Raw genomic sequence first — 15,090 nt, 5'->3', positions numbered from 1 at the left:
GAGGAGGGACTGCAGCAAGCGGCAGCGGTGCAGCGCCACCGTCCTCCCAACAGGTTAGGAGGAGGGACTGCACAGACGGCACACAGCGCCCCTTTCCTCCTGTCGGCCAGGAGGAGGGAATGCACGGAGCGTCCCTCCTTACCTGCAGGACCAGGCGCAGGTATCCCAGGGCATGACTTTGCAAAGTCTAATGTGCACGTAGAACGAGCAATGATTGCAATATTGTTTAAATGCAGGATGGAGAGCATCCTGACTGGTAGCTTCAGTCTCAAAGTTCAAGGTTGAGTTTACTGTCAGACACACAAGTCCGTGTGTGCACGGGTGCAATGAAAAACTTGCAGCAGCATCACAGGCACAGAGCATCAGATAAGCAGCATCCACAAGAAAAACATTAAATTAAACATAAGTTATGCTTTCATGAGAACAACCTTTCCCTCAATGTCAACAAAACAACAGAGCTGGTCATTGACTTCAGGAAAGGGGGGGCGGTGTACATGCACCTGTCTACATCAACGGTGCTGAGGACGAGAGGGTTCACAGCTTCAAGTTCCTGGGAGTGAACATCACCAACAGCCTGTCCTGGTCAAATCACGTAGACGCCATGGCCAAGAAAGCTCACCAGCGCCTCTACTTCCTCAGGAGGCTGAAGAAATTCGGTTTGTCCCATTTGACTCTCACCAACTTTTACCGATGCACCACAGAAAGCATCCTATCTGGATGTATCACGGCTTGGTACGGCAACTGCTCTGCCCAGGACCGCAAGAAACCGCAGAGAGTTGTGGACACAGCCCAGAGCATCACGGACACCAGCCTCCCCTCCATGGACTCTTGTCTTTACGTCTCGTTGTCTTGGTGAAGCAGCCGGCATAATCAAAGACCCCACCCACCCGGGTCATTCTCTCTTCTCTCCTCTTCCATCGGGTAGAAGATACAGGAGCCTGAGGGCACGTACCACCAGACTCAAGGACAGCTTCTACCCCACTGTGATAAGACTATTGAACGGTTCCCTTATACGATGAGATGGACTCTGACCTCACGATCTACCTTGTTGTGACCTTGCACCTTATTGCACTGCACTTTCTCTGTAGCTGTGACACTTTACTCTGTACTGTTATTGTTTTTACACATGGCGGCAACGGTAGTGTAGCTGTTAGCGCGACGCTATTACAGCGCCAGTGATCGGGATTCGATGCCCATCGCTGTCTGTAAGGAGTTTGTACGTTCTCCCGTGTGTCTACGTGGGTTTCTTCCGGGTGCTCCGGTTTCCTCCCACTTTGCAAAGACGTACGGGTAGGTTAATTTGGGTTTAAAATGGGCAGCGCGGACTCATTGGGCCGGAAGGGCCTGTTACCACACTGTAAATAAAATTTAATTTAATTTAAAAAAACATCAATGCACTCTGTACTAACTCAATATAACTGCACTGTGTAATGAATTGATCTGTACGATCGGTTTGCAAGACAAGTTTTTCACTGGACCTCGGTACAAGTGACAATAATAAACCAATACCAATACGAGAAAGAACACCATTGGGACAAAGTAATTGCAGTGGAAAGTGGTCCCAGTGTTGCTGTACTGAGGCAGTGATTAGGGTTGTGCCGGTCGGTTCAAGAACCGAATGGTTGAAGGGAAGTCGCTGTTCCTGAACCTGGTGGTGTGGGGACCTCCTGCCCGATGGGAGCTGCGAGAAGATGGCATGGCCCGGATGGTGGTGGGGGGGGGGGTGGATCGTTGAGGGTGGACGTTGCCCACACGACCAGATGTGCACGCAGCACTTCAGCTGTATAAAAATAAAGGAGGTCTGGCAACTCACTGACCACCATCACGTAGCAGCACCAGGGCATTAACAGGGTGAGCAGCTTCAAGTTCCTTGATGTCTCCATCTCAGAGGACCCATCCTGAGCCCAGGACGTAGATGCAATCACAAAGAAGGTGGACCAACATCTCTACTTTAGAAGTTTAAGGAGATTTGGCACATCATCAAGGACTCTGACAGACTTCTACAGGTGTCCAGTGGGAAGTATCCCGACCGGTTGCATCACCTGGTGTGGGAAGTCCAACGCACGGGAACGTGAGGGGGCTACAGCGAGCGGTGGGACTCAGCCACCTCCACCGCAGGTACAGCTCTCCCCACCGTCGAGGGAACATCTACAAGAGGTGGTGTCTCAGGAAAGGCTACACCCACCATCGGGGACCCCCACCCTCCGGGCCGTGCCCTCTTCTCCATGCTGCCCTTGGGCAGGGGGTCCAGGAGCCTGAAGACCCCACACCTCACGGTTCAACAACAGCTTCTGCCCCACTGCCCTCAGGGTCCTGAACCCACCTGAAAAACCCTGACGCTACCTCGGAATACTTATTCTCTCCCTCAACTTGTACGCGTGTTATTTTGTCCTGTAATTTATGCTTATTTATGTTGATTTATGTTAATTTATGTTGATTTATCTTGATTTATGCTAATTTGTGTTAATTTATGTTGACATGTTTGTAATGTACTGTACTGCTGCTGTAAAAAGCTAATTTTCATGGGTATGGATGCCTCTGACAATAAACCTGAACTTGGACGAGAATAAGGGGTTAATGAGTAAAATAAAACCCCAGGCACTGGGACCAAAATCCGAAGTTAGTGAAAAAGTGTCAATTGTTGACTTCTGGAAGGGGAAGGGGAAGGAGGGGGGTGCGAGCAGATGCCAATCTACATTGAGGGATCAGGGGTGGAGAGAGTCATCAGCTCTGAATCCCTGGGCGCTAACGTCTCAGACGACCTATCCTGCAGAAATCGGTTAGAAGTCGGCGCCGAGGAAGGATCACTGACCCAAAACTTAGACTCGTTTCTTCCTCCAGAGACGCTGGCTGACTGGCTCAGTTCTTCCAGTATTTTTTTTGTTTCGGAATCTGGAATCTGCAGTTTAATTTGTTTTCCGGGAATAAGGGTCCAAGTCCGGGAAACAGGTCTGAGGGATTTCTTCCCCGAGTCTTTGGGACTGTTGTGTCCCTCCCTGGTAAACCGGTAAATTGGTTTATTATTGTCACATGTACCGAGATACAGTGAAAAACTTCTGTTTGCATCCTATCCGGACAGATTATTCCATACAAGTCCATCGAGAGAGTACAAAAGGAAAGCAGAATGCAGAATAAAGTGTCACAGTCGCAGAGAAAGTGCAGTGCAGGCAGACAATAAGGTGCAAGGGCCACGTCGAGGTAGATCGTGAGGTCAAGAGTCCATCTTATCGTACTAGGGGACCGTTCAATAGTCTTATAACAGAGCTGTCCTTGAGCCTGGTGGTACGTGCTTTCAGGCTTTTGAATCTTCTGCCCGATGGGGGGGGAAAGAGAGAATATCCGGGTGGGGGGTGGTGGGGGTTCTCTGATTATGCCGGCCACTTTACCGAGGCAGCGGGAAGCGTAGACAGAGTCCGCGGAGGGGAGGCTGGTTTCCGTTCTGTGTCCGCGACTCTCTGCGGTTTCTTGCGGTCCCGGGCAGAGCAGTTGCCGTCCCGGGCCGGAATGCGTCCAGATAGGATTTTTTCTATGATGCATCGGTAAAAATTAGTGAGGGTCAGTGGGGACCTGCCAAATTTCCTCAGACATCTGAGGAAGTAGAGGTTCTGGGGCACTTTCTTGGCCGTGGCGTCTACGTGGTTGGACCAGGACAGGCTGTTGGTGACGTTCACTCCTAGGAACTTGAAGCTCTCAACCCTCTCGACCTCAGCACCATTGATGTAGACAGGAGCATGTACACCGCCCGCTGTCCTGAAGTCAGTGACCAGCTCTTTTGTTTTGCTGACATTGAGGGAAAGGCTGTTGTCATGACACCATTTCACTATGCTCTCTATCTCCTTCCTGTACTCTGACTCATCGTTATTTGAGATGATACAGTGGTATAGTCTGCAAACTTGTAGATGGACTTAGAGCAGAATCTGGCCACACAGTCGTATAGGGAGTAGAGTAGAGGGCTGAGGATGCAGCCTTGTGGGACACCAGTGTTGAGAATAATCGTGCCGGAGGTATTGCTGCCGATCCTCACTGATTGCGGTCTGTTGGTCAGAAAGTCAAGGATCCAGTTGCAGAGGGAGGTTTTGAATCCCAGGTCTCGGAGTTTGGTGACGAGTTTGCTTGGTATTATAGTATTGAAGGCAGAGCTGTAGTCAATCAACAATAGTCTAACGTAGGTGCCTTTACTGTCCAGATGCTCCACAGCTGAGTGTAGGGCCAGGGGGATGGCATCCGCTGTAGACCTGTTTCAGCGATAGGTGAATTGCAGTGGGTCGAGCTTGTCTGGGAGGCTGGAGTTGATGTGTGCCATGACCAGCCTCTCAAAACTTCATGATGGTGGATGTCAGAGCCACTGGTCGGTAGTTATTACCTTGTTTTTTTTAGGTACCGGAATGATAGTGGACGTCCTTCCTATAGCTGGGCGACCGGAACTGCACACAGTGCTCCAAGTGCGGTCTCACCAACGCCTTGTACAGCTGTAACGGGATGTCCCAACTCCTGTACTCAGCGCCCTGACCGATGAAGGCCAGCGCGCCGAACGCCTTCTTCACCGCCCTGTCTACCTGTGATGCCACTTTCAGGGACCATGTACCTGTACCCCAAGGTCTCTCTGTTCCAGAGCACTCCCCGAGGACCTGCCATTTACTGTGTAAGTCCTGCCCTGGTTTATGTGTTCCCCACCCATGCAGAGTTCCCCACCCCCCTCGCTCCCCGTGAAGCGACAGGCAGGACGAGGGGGCGGACTTGCTCTGCGCTTTGAACCAAATCCAAGACAATAAAATTTTCTCCGAGTTCAACAGCACCGGGTCTCCAGTGTCGGATTTATTCAGGGCGAGTGGGAACCGAACCACACTGAGGGGTCCTGTTCGGGTAGGGTGGGGGTGGGATTGAAGGGGAGGGGTTATCCAGGGGGTAGTGTTAAAGGGGAGGGGTTGGTCTGGATGGTAATACAGGGGAGGTGTTAAACTGGGAATGGTATTAAAGGGGAGGGGTTATACTGGGCTGGTATTAAAGGGGAGGGTTAGACAGGGACTATTAAAGGGGAGGGGTTAGATGAGACAATATTAAAGGGGGGGGGGGTTACACTGGAGCTGGTATTCATAGTCATAGAGTAATACAGCACGGAATCAGGCCATTCGGCCCAACTGGTCCCTGTCATCCAAGATGGATTCCTGAGCCAGTCCCATCTGCCTGCGTTTGGCCCGTATCCCTCTGAACCTCTTCCATCCACGGACCCGTCCAAATGTCTTTTAAACATTGTTAATGTATCTGCTTCACCCACTTCCTCTGGCAGCTCGTTCCACATACGGACCACCCTCTGGGTGAAAAAGTTGCCCCTCAGGTCCACTTTAAACCTTTCCCCTCCACCTTAAACCTGTGCCCTATAGTTTTAGACCCCCCCCCCTACTCTGGGGTGGGGGAGAAGACTCTGTCTATCTGTGCCCCTCGTAGTTTTATCAGGTCACTCCTCAGCCCCTGATGTTCCAGGGAGAATAAACCCAGCTCATCCGATCTCTCCTGATAACAACTGCCCTCCATTCCAGGTGAACCTCTCCCGCACTCTCCCTACCTCCACCCACACCCCTCCTGTAACGGGGCGCCCAGAACTGCACACAACTGCGGTCTCACAAACGTCTTGTGCAGCTGCAGTGGGATGGTCGTGGGAAATATTGGACGAAGGAAGTCAGGGCATTGGGGGTACTTCACCCCAGAGGTGGGCAGTAGGGGTAGTGGGAGTCAAGGACTGCCTGGGGTTTGGGCTGGGGGCCAGTTTTGAGTGAGACGTCTGATGGGAAAGAGGGTTGGGAGATCGCAGGGGATGGGTGGAGGTGTTGACACAGGTACACAGGGGGGTGAAGAAGGCATTCGGCACACCAGCCTTCATCGGACGGGGCACTGAGTACAGGAGTTAGGACGTCCCGTTACAGCCGTCGGTGAGACCGCACTTGGAGTACTGTGCGCAGTTCTGGTCGCCCAGCTGTAGGAAGGACGTCACTGAGCTGGAGGGGGGGCAGGAAAGATTCACGGGGACATTCCCGGGACTGGAGGGCTCGAGTTATAAAGAGAGGCTGGACAGGCCGGGACTGTTTTCCCTGGAGTGGAGGAGGCTGAGAGGAGACCTTACGGAGGTTTATAAAACCACGAGGGTCGTAGATAAGGTGGACGGTCACCGTCTTTTCCCCCCCGGGTCGGGGAGTCTGAAACTAGAGGGCATAGATTTAGGGTGAGAGGGGAAAGATTTAAAGGAGAAAGTTTTTTCATCCAGAGGGTGGTGGGCGTGTGGAAACGAGGATATGTTTGAGGCAGGTACAATGACAACATTCAACAGGGGTTTGGACAGGTCCACGGATGGGAAAGGTTGAGAGGGATATGGGCCAAACGCGGGCACATGGGAATCTTTTTTTGATTAAGATAAGATCTTTATTAGTCACGTGCACATTGAAACACACGGCGAAATGCGTCTTTTTGCCCAGAGTGTTCTGGCGGGCAGCCCGCAAGTGTCCGGCGCCGACATAGCACGCCCACAACTTCCTAACCCGTACGTCTTCTCTTCAATCTTGGTCGGCAGGGACCAGTTGGGCCAAAGGGCCTGTTTCCGTGCTGTTTCGACTCTGTGAGTACCACCTCGCACCCCCCCCCAACACAAGTCTAACAACCTGTTGGGAGCCCCAGCTCAGGATCGAACCTGCCCCCACTAGGCTGGGGACTCATCCGGAGGCAGATCCAGGGGGAGGAGGAGTGGGGAGGAGGCATCTCAGGTCCTTTTCAGCAGGCCATGCCCCGGGACAGCTCCACCCACACCCGGCTACCCCGGACTAGGGGCAGGATGAAGCCTGCTGAGGAGGTCTGCTCCTGGGAGTCCCACAGGTGGCTCTGGATGTAGACCTGGATCACTCCGTCCCTCATGAGCTGCGCCAGGGATTCCACGGCGACCGCCCGGCCCAGCAGGGAGAAGGAGATGGAGTAGACCCCGGCCACGGGCGCCGTGAAGACGCCGAAGGTGGGATCGTAACCCGAGCCCTCGTTGAGGAGGACGTTGCCGTAGGTGAGGGTATCCATCGAGGTCAGGTGGTGTCCGAAGGAGACCCAGGAGTTGAAGATGACTCTCGGCACATCTGTGGACAAGGATTAACAGTGGGTGAGACTCGAGGGGAGGGGAGGGGGGTGTGGGGGGTGGCGGGGTGACCAGTTCGTCGTTCCGTGGTAGAGGAGAAAGTGGAGGGTTACAACAGAGAACTTAGAGAGTCGAACAGCACGGAAACGGGCCCTTCGGCCCAACTAGGTGCCCCGTCCAAGCCGGTCCCATTTGCCCGCGTTTGGCCCCAAATCCCTCGAAAAGAAGTCCACACTTCCCGCTGCCTCGGGAAAGCAGCCGGCATAATCAAAGACCCCCACCCACCCCGGACATTCTCTCTTCTCCCCCCCCTCCTATCAGGCAGAAGATACAAAAGTCTGAAAGCACGTACCCCCAGGCTCAAGGACAACTTCTATCCCACTGTGATATGACTATTGAACAATAAGATGGACTCTTGACCTCACAATCTACCTCGTCGTGGCCTTTGCACCTTATGTCTGCCTGCACTGCACTTTCTCTGTAACTGTGACACTTTATTCTGCATTCTGTTATTGTTTCCCTTGTACTACCTCGATGTACCGATGTGATGAAATGATCTGTATGGACGGCATGCAGAACAAAGGTTTTCACTGTACCTCGGTACATGTGACAATAATAAACCAATTTCCAATGCCAAGACCTTGTCCATACCAACAACCCCACCCCTGCCTGCCTTTCGCAGGGACTGCGCTCTCCGTGACTCCCTGCTTCACTCCTCCGCACCCCCCACCCATCCCGTTCCCACCCCGGGGACTTCCCCTGCCCCCGCCACTGGGGCAAACCTACCCCCTGCACCACCCCCATCCAGGGACCCAAAATATCCTTTCAGGTGGAGTCTCTCTCACTCGCACCTCCCTCAATATCATCGACCGCGTCCGGTGCTCCAAGTGCGGGCCTCCTCTGCATTGCCGTGTCCAAATGCAGAATTGGTGACCGTTTCACAGGACGCCCGCACTCCGTCCGTAACCGCGACCTGCGTCTCCCCGTCGCCGGTCACTTCAACTCCCCCTCCCACACCATCACTGATACGTCAGTCCTCGGCCTCCCCCACTGCCGGGAGAATTCCAAGCGCAAACTGTGCACCTCGTTTTCCGTCTTGGGACCTTGCAGCCTAACGGCACGAACATTGAGTTCTCCCACTTTAGGTAATCCCCACCACCGTCCCCACACCCACCCCCAACCACGCCTCTTCCCTTTCCCAGCCCCTCTCTCTTTCTCCAACCTTTTTACCCTCCTTACCTTTGACCCATCCCCTGGTGGATCTGCCCTCCCCTCCTCCCCCGCACCTTCGTATCACCACCCCGTGCCCACCCCGCCTCCCCTCTGTTGTCCACCTATCACTGCTCTGCTTTTCCCTCCTATATATCGGGCTTCCCCTTTTCCTATCTCCAGTCCTGAAGAAGGGTCCTGACCCGAGACGTTGACCGCCTGCTTTTCTCCACGGATGCTGCCTGGCCTGCTGAGTCCCTCCAGCATCATCGTGTTTTTGCCCTCCTCCCTACATGCACTTATACCCTCTCAGCTCCGTCCGCGCTGGTGGGCACCGCGCTCTGATGTCATGGAACCGGCCAGTCCACTGTCACCGACTTCGAAAGGTGGGGGGGGCTCAGGGATGGGTTAAAAAATGCTGGCACGCATCTTTCAATGAAGAAAGAGGTTCAGCTGCCGCTCTCTGCTCCAGCAGGTCACGCCTCGATAAATCTCACACGGGTATCGCAGGCACTTACAGTCCTGCAGGACGGACACGTCCTGTTCCAAGTGCAAGATCCTCGACTGGAGAGAGACCGTGTCCTGTGTCTCGTTAACCACATCGAGTAAATCCTGAACGGTCACCTGAAGGGATTTAAAACCTCGCGTACAGTTCAATCTCATTGGTGTGCAGCACGGCGGGAGGGGCGGCGAGGAGGGAGCGCCGTGGGAGGGGCGGCGAGGAGGGAACGCTGCAAGAGGGGCGGCGAGGAGGGATACATCACAGAAACAGGGCCTTCTTCCCATCGAGTCCATGGTGACCGTGCAGAACCCATTCCATCTCCTCACCACACCGGGAGACACAGACAGCGGCAGAAGGGGGGACAATGGGCAGATCTGACCCATCGGTGGGAGCTGGGGGGGTGGGGGGAATTTTACCTCGGGGAATCGCGGTCAGGTCTCGGGGTCGGCGTTCCCAAAGGCAGGCCAGCAGGGAATCAGGAAGAGCCAGAATGCCTGGGAACAAAAGCCACAGTTAACACTGGAAGTGACCGACTGTCGAAATCTTCCTCAGTGTCTGCCTGCACTGCACCTTCCCTGTAGCTGTGACACTTCACTCTGCAGTCTGTATTGCCTTACCCTGTACTCCCTCGATGCTCTGTCGTATAACGATCCAAAACTTCGCTTTAAAACTTTACTTATACAGCACAGTAACAGGCTCTCCCAATCCAAGTCCGTGCCACCCGATGACACCCACGTTAACCTACTAACCCGCACGTCTTTGGAATGTGGGAGGAAACCGGAGCGCCCGGAGGAAACCCACACAGACACGGGGAGAATGTACAAACTCCTTACAGACAGCGGCCAGAATTGAACCTGGGTCGCTGGTGCTGTAATAGCGTTACGCTAACCGCTACACCACCGTACCGTCCATGGACGCTCCCTCCTCACCGCCCCTCCCACTCTTCGGCGCTCCCTCACCACCTGTAGTTTCAATATTAACTCCACAGCTCTTCAACAACAGAGTGCATCATCAGTCTCATTCAGGGACCAGACACTTTCTCCGACAGGGAGAATCCGTGCCGGTGAAATCGGACGTGACCCCCCACCCAGTTCCCGGGGATGAATCCGACCTTCATTATCTCCGACGATTCAATCCGCGGCCTGGTGACTCAGACGACGTTCCTTCCCTCTTTCTCCTCCTGGGAGCACGGTTGCTGCCCGGTGATTCCGATGTGGGAACCCCAGCCGACGGAGATCGTGGAAGGTTTCAAATCCGGACCAAAGTCCAGAGGAAAGTTACCCAACACTCCAGGACAGATAAACATTGGGTAATAACCCCCTTCAGCGCCGACATCTCCCCCCAACCATCTCTGTGACCCCCCTCTGGCCCCTACACCACTCCCCATCTCTGTCACCCTCTCCAGCCCCTAGACCTCTCCCCGTCTGTGACCCCCTCTGGCCCCTACACCCCTCCCGGTCTCTGTGACACCCTCTGGCCCCTACACCCCTCCCCATCTCTGTAACCCCCTCTGGACCCTGCACCCCTCCCGGTCTCTGTGACACCCTCTGGCCCCTACACCCCACCCCCTCTCTGTGACCCCCTTGAGGGATCTATGGTCGTGGACCCCAAGATCCCTCTGTTCCTCCACACTGCTAGGTGTCCTGCCATTAACCCTGTATCCTGCCTTCAAATTCAATCTCCCAAAGTGTATCACTTCACACTTTTCCGGGTTGAACTCCACCTGCCACTTCTCAGCCCAGGTCTGCGGGACAGGATGTAATGCCGGCAATCCCCCACACTTGCCGGATCGATCCGGTGCTGTACCTGCGTTGGAAACAACTTGGCTAGAAGTGTGGCTCATTCAAGATCACAGTCCTTCAGTAACACTGAATTGGATTTTTCCTAGCTCACTAACCTTTGGCTAATCGAGTGAGCTCAGCCAGTTCTTGGTATCCAGTGGACTGAATCCAAGTTTAAGTCAAGGCAATGGAATTTATCATCAGTGAGATACGGGAAAATGGAAAACTACTGACAGCAACATGAGAAGAACGTTGGTTCAGGCAACACCCAGAACCTAAATTCTACATGAGTCATACAAAGTGCACAAAAACAGTCAGGATATTAGTGCAAAAACACAGTGAGAAACAAGTCCATGTTAGTTCAAGAGGTGGTCCGTCGTGTTCTTTTGTTGGGTTAGGGTGAGGGTTGTGCAGGTCGGTTCAAGAACCAATTGGATGAAGGTATTGGTGTTGGTTTAGTATTGTCACTTGTACCGAGGTCCAGTGAAAAACTTGTCTTGCAAACCAATCGTACAGGTCAATTCATTACACAGTGCAGTTACGTCGTTAGTACAGAGTGCATTGAGGTAGTACAGGTAAAAACAATAACAGTACAGAGTAAAGTGTCACAGCTACAGAGAAAGCGCAGTGCAATAAGGTGCAAGGTCACAACAAGGTAGATCCTGAGGTCAGAGTCCATCTGATCGTATAAGGGAACCGTTCAATAGTCTTATCACAGTGGGGTAGAAGCTGTCCTTAAGTCTGGTGGTACATGCCCTCAGGCTCCTGTATCTTCTGCCCGACGGAAGAGGAGAGAAGAGAGAATGATCCGGGTGGGTGGGGTCTTTGATTATTCCGGCTGCTTCACCAAGGACTCTGAAGGAGGGGAGGATGGTGTCCGTGATGCGCTGGGCTGTGTCCACAACTCTCTGCAGTTTCTGCGGTCCTCTGGGCCGAGCAGTTGCCGTACCAAGCCATGATGCATCCAGATAGGATGCTCTGGGGTGCTGGTGAGCTTACTTGGCCGTGGCATCAACGTGATTTGCAACCTGTGTCAGATCTGAAGCTTGTCTTGACTAAAATGCCAAGAGGATGATATATCTCCCCTTCCTCATGAATTCCTCACCAGCACAGATCTATCCCGGGACCTACACACTGAGGCAATCACAAAGAAGGCACGCCAGAGGCTCTACTTCGTTAGGAGCTTGAGGAGATTTGGGACGTCACCAAAAGTCTCTTGCAGATTTCTCCAGATGTACGGTCGGAGAGCGTTCTGACTGGTGCATCACCGCCTGGTACGAGGCTCCGTCGCAAGAGGCTGCAGAGGGTTGTAGACTCAGCCCAGCTCCATCACAGGCACAACCCTCCCCGCCATCGAGGACATCTTCAAGAGGCGGTGCCTCAAGAAGGCGGCATTCCGTCACCTGAGGACCCCTCACCACCCCGGGACGTGCCCTCTTCTCGGTACTACCATCGGGGAGGATGTACAGGAACCTGAAGACCCACACTCAACGATAGGAACAGCTTCCTTCCCCTCCGCCATCAGATTCCTGAACGGTCCATGAACCCATGAACACTGCCTCATTATTCATCTTTTACACTCTTTATTTATTTTTGTAATTTATAGTGATGTGTAGCACAGCTGCCACAGAACTGCACCTTTCACATCATCTAAGTCAGTGGTAATCAACCTGACTCTGAGACACCCCCCAACCATCCGGGCCGTGCCGTCTGCTCGCAGCTCCCATCGGGCAGGAGGTACCGAAGCCTGAAGTATGTGTGGGACCCCGCCCCCAGTGAGGGTCAGTGTGTGTGTGTGTGTGTGGGACCCGTCCCCCAGTGAGGGTCAGTGTGTGTGTGTGTGTGTGTGTGTGTGTGTGTGTGTGTGTGTGTGTGTGTGTGTGTGTGTGTGTTGTGTGTGTGTGCGCGCACATGACCCTCACTGGGGACGGGTCACACACACACACACACTGACCCTCACTGGGGGACGGGTCCCACACCCCACACACACACACACACACACACACACACGCCCACAATGACAGTTCACTTGTTGTCAAGCATACCACAAAATTTCCTTAGAACTGGTGTGTCAACTGCAAACACCCGAGCATCTGTCTCCCTCCATGGATGCTGCCCAACCAGCTGTGTTCCCCCAGCAGCTTGTTTCTTGATGGAAGTGAATCATACTTCAGAATGTCAGGCCCTTGTGGCCGTGAGTTAGACAAGGGCAAGGAGAGAGGTTTTCCTGAGGGAGTGACAGAGACAGGCTCCCTTCTCACGCCCCTCCCACTCTTCAGCGCTCCCTCGCCATCTGTCGTTTCAATACTAACTCCACAGCTCTTCAACAACAGAGTGCATCATCAGTCTCATTCAGAGACCGGACACTTTCTCCGACAGGGAGAATCCGTGCGCGGTGAAATCGGACGTGACCCCACCACCCAGTTCCCGGGGATGAATCCGACCTTCATTATCTCCGACGATTCAATCCGCGGCCCTGGGCGACTCAGACGACGTTCCTTTCCCTCTTTCTCCTCCTGGGAGCACGGCTGCTGCCGGTGATCCGATGTGGGAACCCAAGCCGACGGAGATCGTGGAAGGTTTCAAATCCGGACCAAAGTCCAGAGGAAAGTTAACCAACACTCCAGGACAGATAAAACATTGGTAATAACCCCCTTCAGCGCCAACACCTCCCCACCCCCCACCGTCTCCTGTGACCCCTCTGGCCCCTACACCCCTTCCCCGTCTCTGTGACTCCCCTCCCTCCCTCCCCACACCACTCCCCGTCTCTGTGACCACCCGCCACACTGTCTCTGTAACCCCATCTGGTCCCTACACCCCTCCCCGTCTCTGTGACCCCCTCCGAGCCCTACACCCTTCCCCGTCTCTGTGACCACGCCCCACACTGTCTCTGTAACCCCATCTGGTCCCTACACCCTCCCCCGTCTCTGTGACTCCCCTCCCTCCCCTACAACCCTTCCCTGTCTCTGTGACCCCCTCCGGCCCCTACACCCCTCCCCGTCTCTGTGACCTCCCCTCCCTCCCCCTACACCCCTCCCTGTCTCTGTGACCCCCTCCGCCCCTACACCCCTCCCGTCTCTGTAACCGCTGGCTAAGGTTGCACCTTTATTTAAGAAGGCCAGCACAGAAAAACCTGGGAACTATAAACCAGGGAGCCTAACGTCCGTGGTAGGTAAGTCACTGGAGGGGATCCTGAGGGATTTACAAGCATTTGGAAAGACAATGTCACAATGTCGAGCAAAGAGCAAGCTCGGGGAGAACCCAAATGCAGCGCACTGGTACAAGACTGGAGTCGGGATGCTTCCTCAGAACCGGACGCAGGCAGCAACCGGAAGGAGTCTTGCCTCGGGGCTCTGAGGTGGGGTCCCAACACGAAAACTGGATATCCTAAGACGAACAGTGAAACCAGGACTGCTCTAGAGTTGCCAGCTCTAAGCAAGCCAGGAGACAACAGTATACCCAAAGGTTGACCAATACTCTGGCAACTAGCGCCAGTGAAACCAGGGCTCTTATGCTAGTCTCCTGAGGGGACTCAGTTGTGTTGTTTACGCAATTAATGCATGGACTCCATGTGCTGCACAACGAGGCACCAATGAATGGAGCCGAATCGAGGGCCATGCGCTCGGAACCATGACAGAAAGAGGTTGATTAGGAATAGTCTGTCGGAGATCACGCCTCACGAATTTGACTGAGTTTTTTGAAGAGGTAACAAGAAGCTCGACAAGGGCAAGGTAGTAGTGTGATCTATGTTGACCACAGTAAGGCCTTTGATAAGGTCTTGCAAGGTAGGCTGCTGTGGAAAGTTAGATCGCATGGGATCCAGGAGAGCTGGCCTTGATTGGACGCACAGTTGGCTTAAAGGCAGGAAACGGAGGGTGAGGGAGGAAGGTCGTCTCTCGGACTGGAGGCCCGTGACTAGTGGTGTTCCCCAGGGCTCGGAGCCAGGCTTTTATATGAGAATGTACAAGCCATAGTTAGTGAGTTTGCAGATGACGCTAAAATAAGTGGTGTCACTGACAGTGAAGGTGGTTCTCAGGATTTGCAGAGGGACCTTGATCAGCTGGGTCAGTGGGCTGAGGAATGGCAAATGGAGTTTAATTCGGACGTGCGAGGTGTTGCATTTTGGGAAGACAAATGAGGGTCGGACTTTCACAGTGAACTGTAGGGCCCTGGGGAGTGTTGTAGAACAGAGGGACCTTGGAGGACAGGTACACGGTTCCCTGAAAGTGGTGTCGCAGGTAGACAGGGCGGTGAAAGGCGTTCGGCGCGCTGGCCTTCATCGGTCAGGGCACTGAGTATAGAGGTTGGGAGGTTACGTTGCAGTTGTACAGGACATTGGTGAGGCCACACTTGGAGTATTGTGTTCAGTTCTGGTCGCCCCGCTGTAGGAAAGATGCCATTAAGCTGGAAAAGAGTGCAGAGGGAGATTTACCAGGATGTTGCCGGGACTCGAGGGACTGAGTTATGGAGAGAGGTTGAACAGGTTGGGA

General features: G+C 53.8%; 1 long non-coding RNA gene across 2 annotated transcripts; it reads right to left on the bottom strand.

Moving 5' to 3' along the window:
- Nucleotides 1–7,067: 7,067 nt before the first annotated feature.
- LOC127587274 (uncharacterized) lies at nt 7,068–13,247 on the bottom strand. 2 transcript variants are annotated; one of them, XR_007958759.1, is made up of 4 exons: nt 13,045–13,247; nt 9,236–9,313; nt 8,836–8,941; nt 7,068–7,109 (listed from the first exon to the last, which is right to left on the bottom strand). It is a non-coding gene; the product is annotated as an uncharacterized LOC127587274 (long non-coding RNA). The 2 variants fall into 2 exon arrangements; XR_007958758.1 differs by lacking the exon at nt 13,045–13,247 and adding an exon at nt 9,931–10,182.
- Between the last annotated feature and the right edge of the window lie 1,843 nt (nt 13,248–15,090).

This window comes from Pristis pectinata, chromosome 39 (assembly GCF_009764475.1).
Source record: "Pristis pectinata isolate sPriPec2 chromosome 39, sPriPec2.1.pri, whole genome shotgun sequence".
Classification (NCBI taxonomy): Eukaryota; Metazoa; Chordata; class Chondrichthyes; order Rhinopristiformes; family Pristidae; genus Pristis; species Pristis pectinata.
The sequence above is the reverse complement of the archived record's forward strand: the minus strand, read 5'-3'. Positions and strand labels throughout refer to the sequence as shown.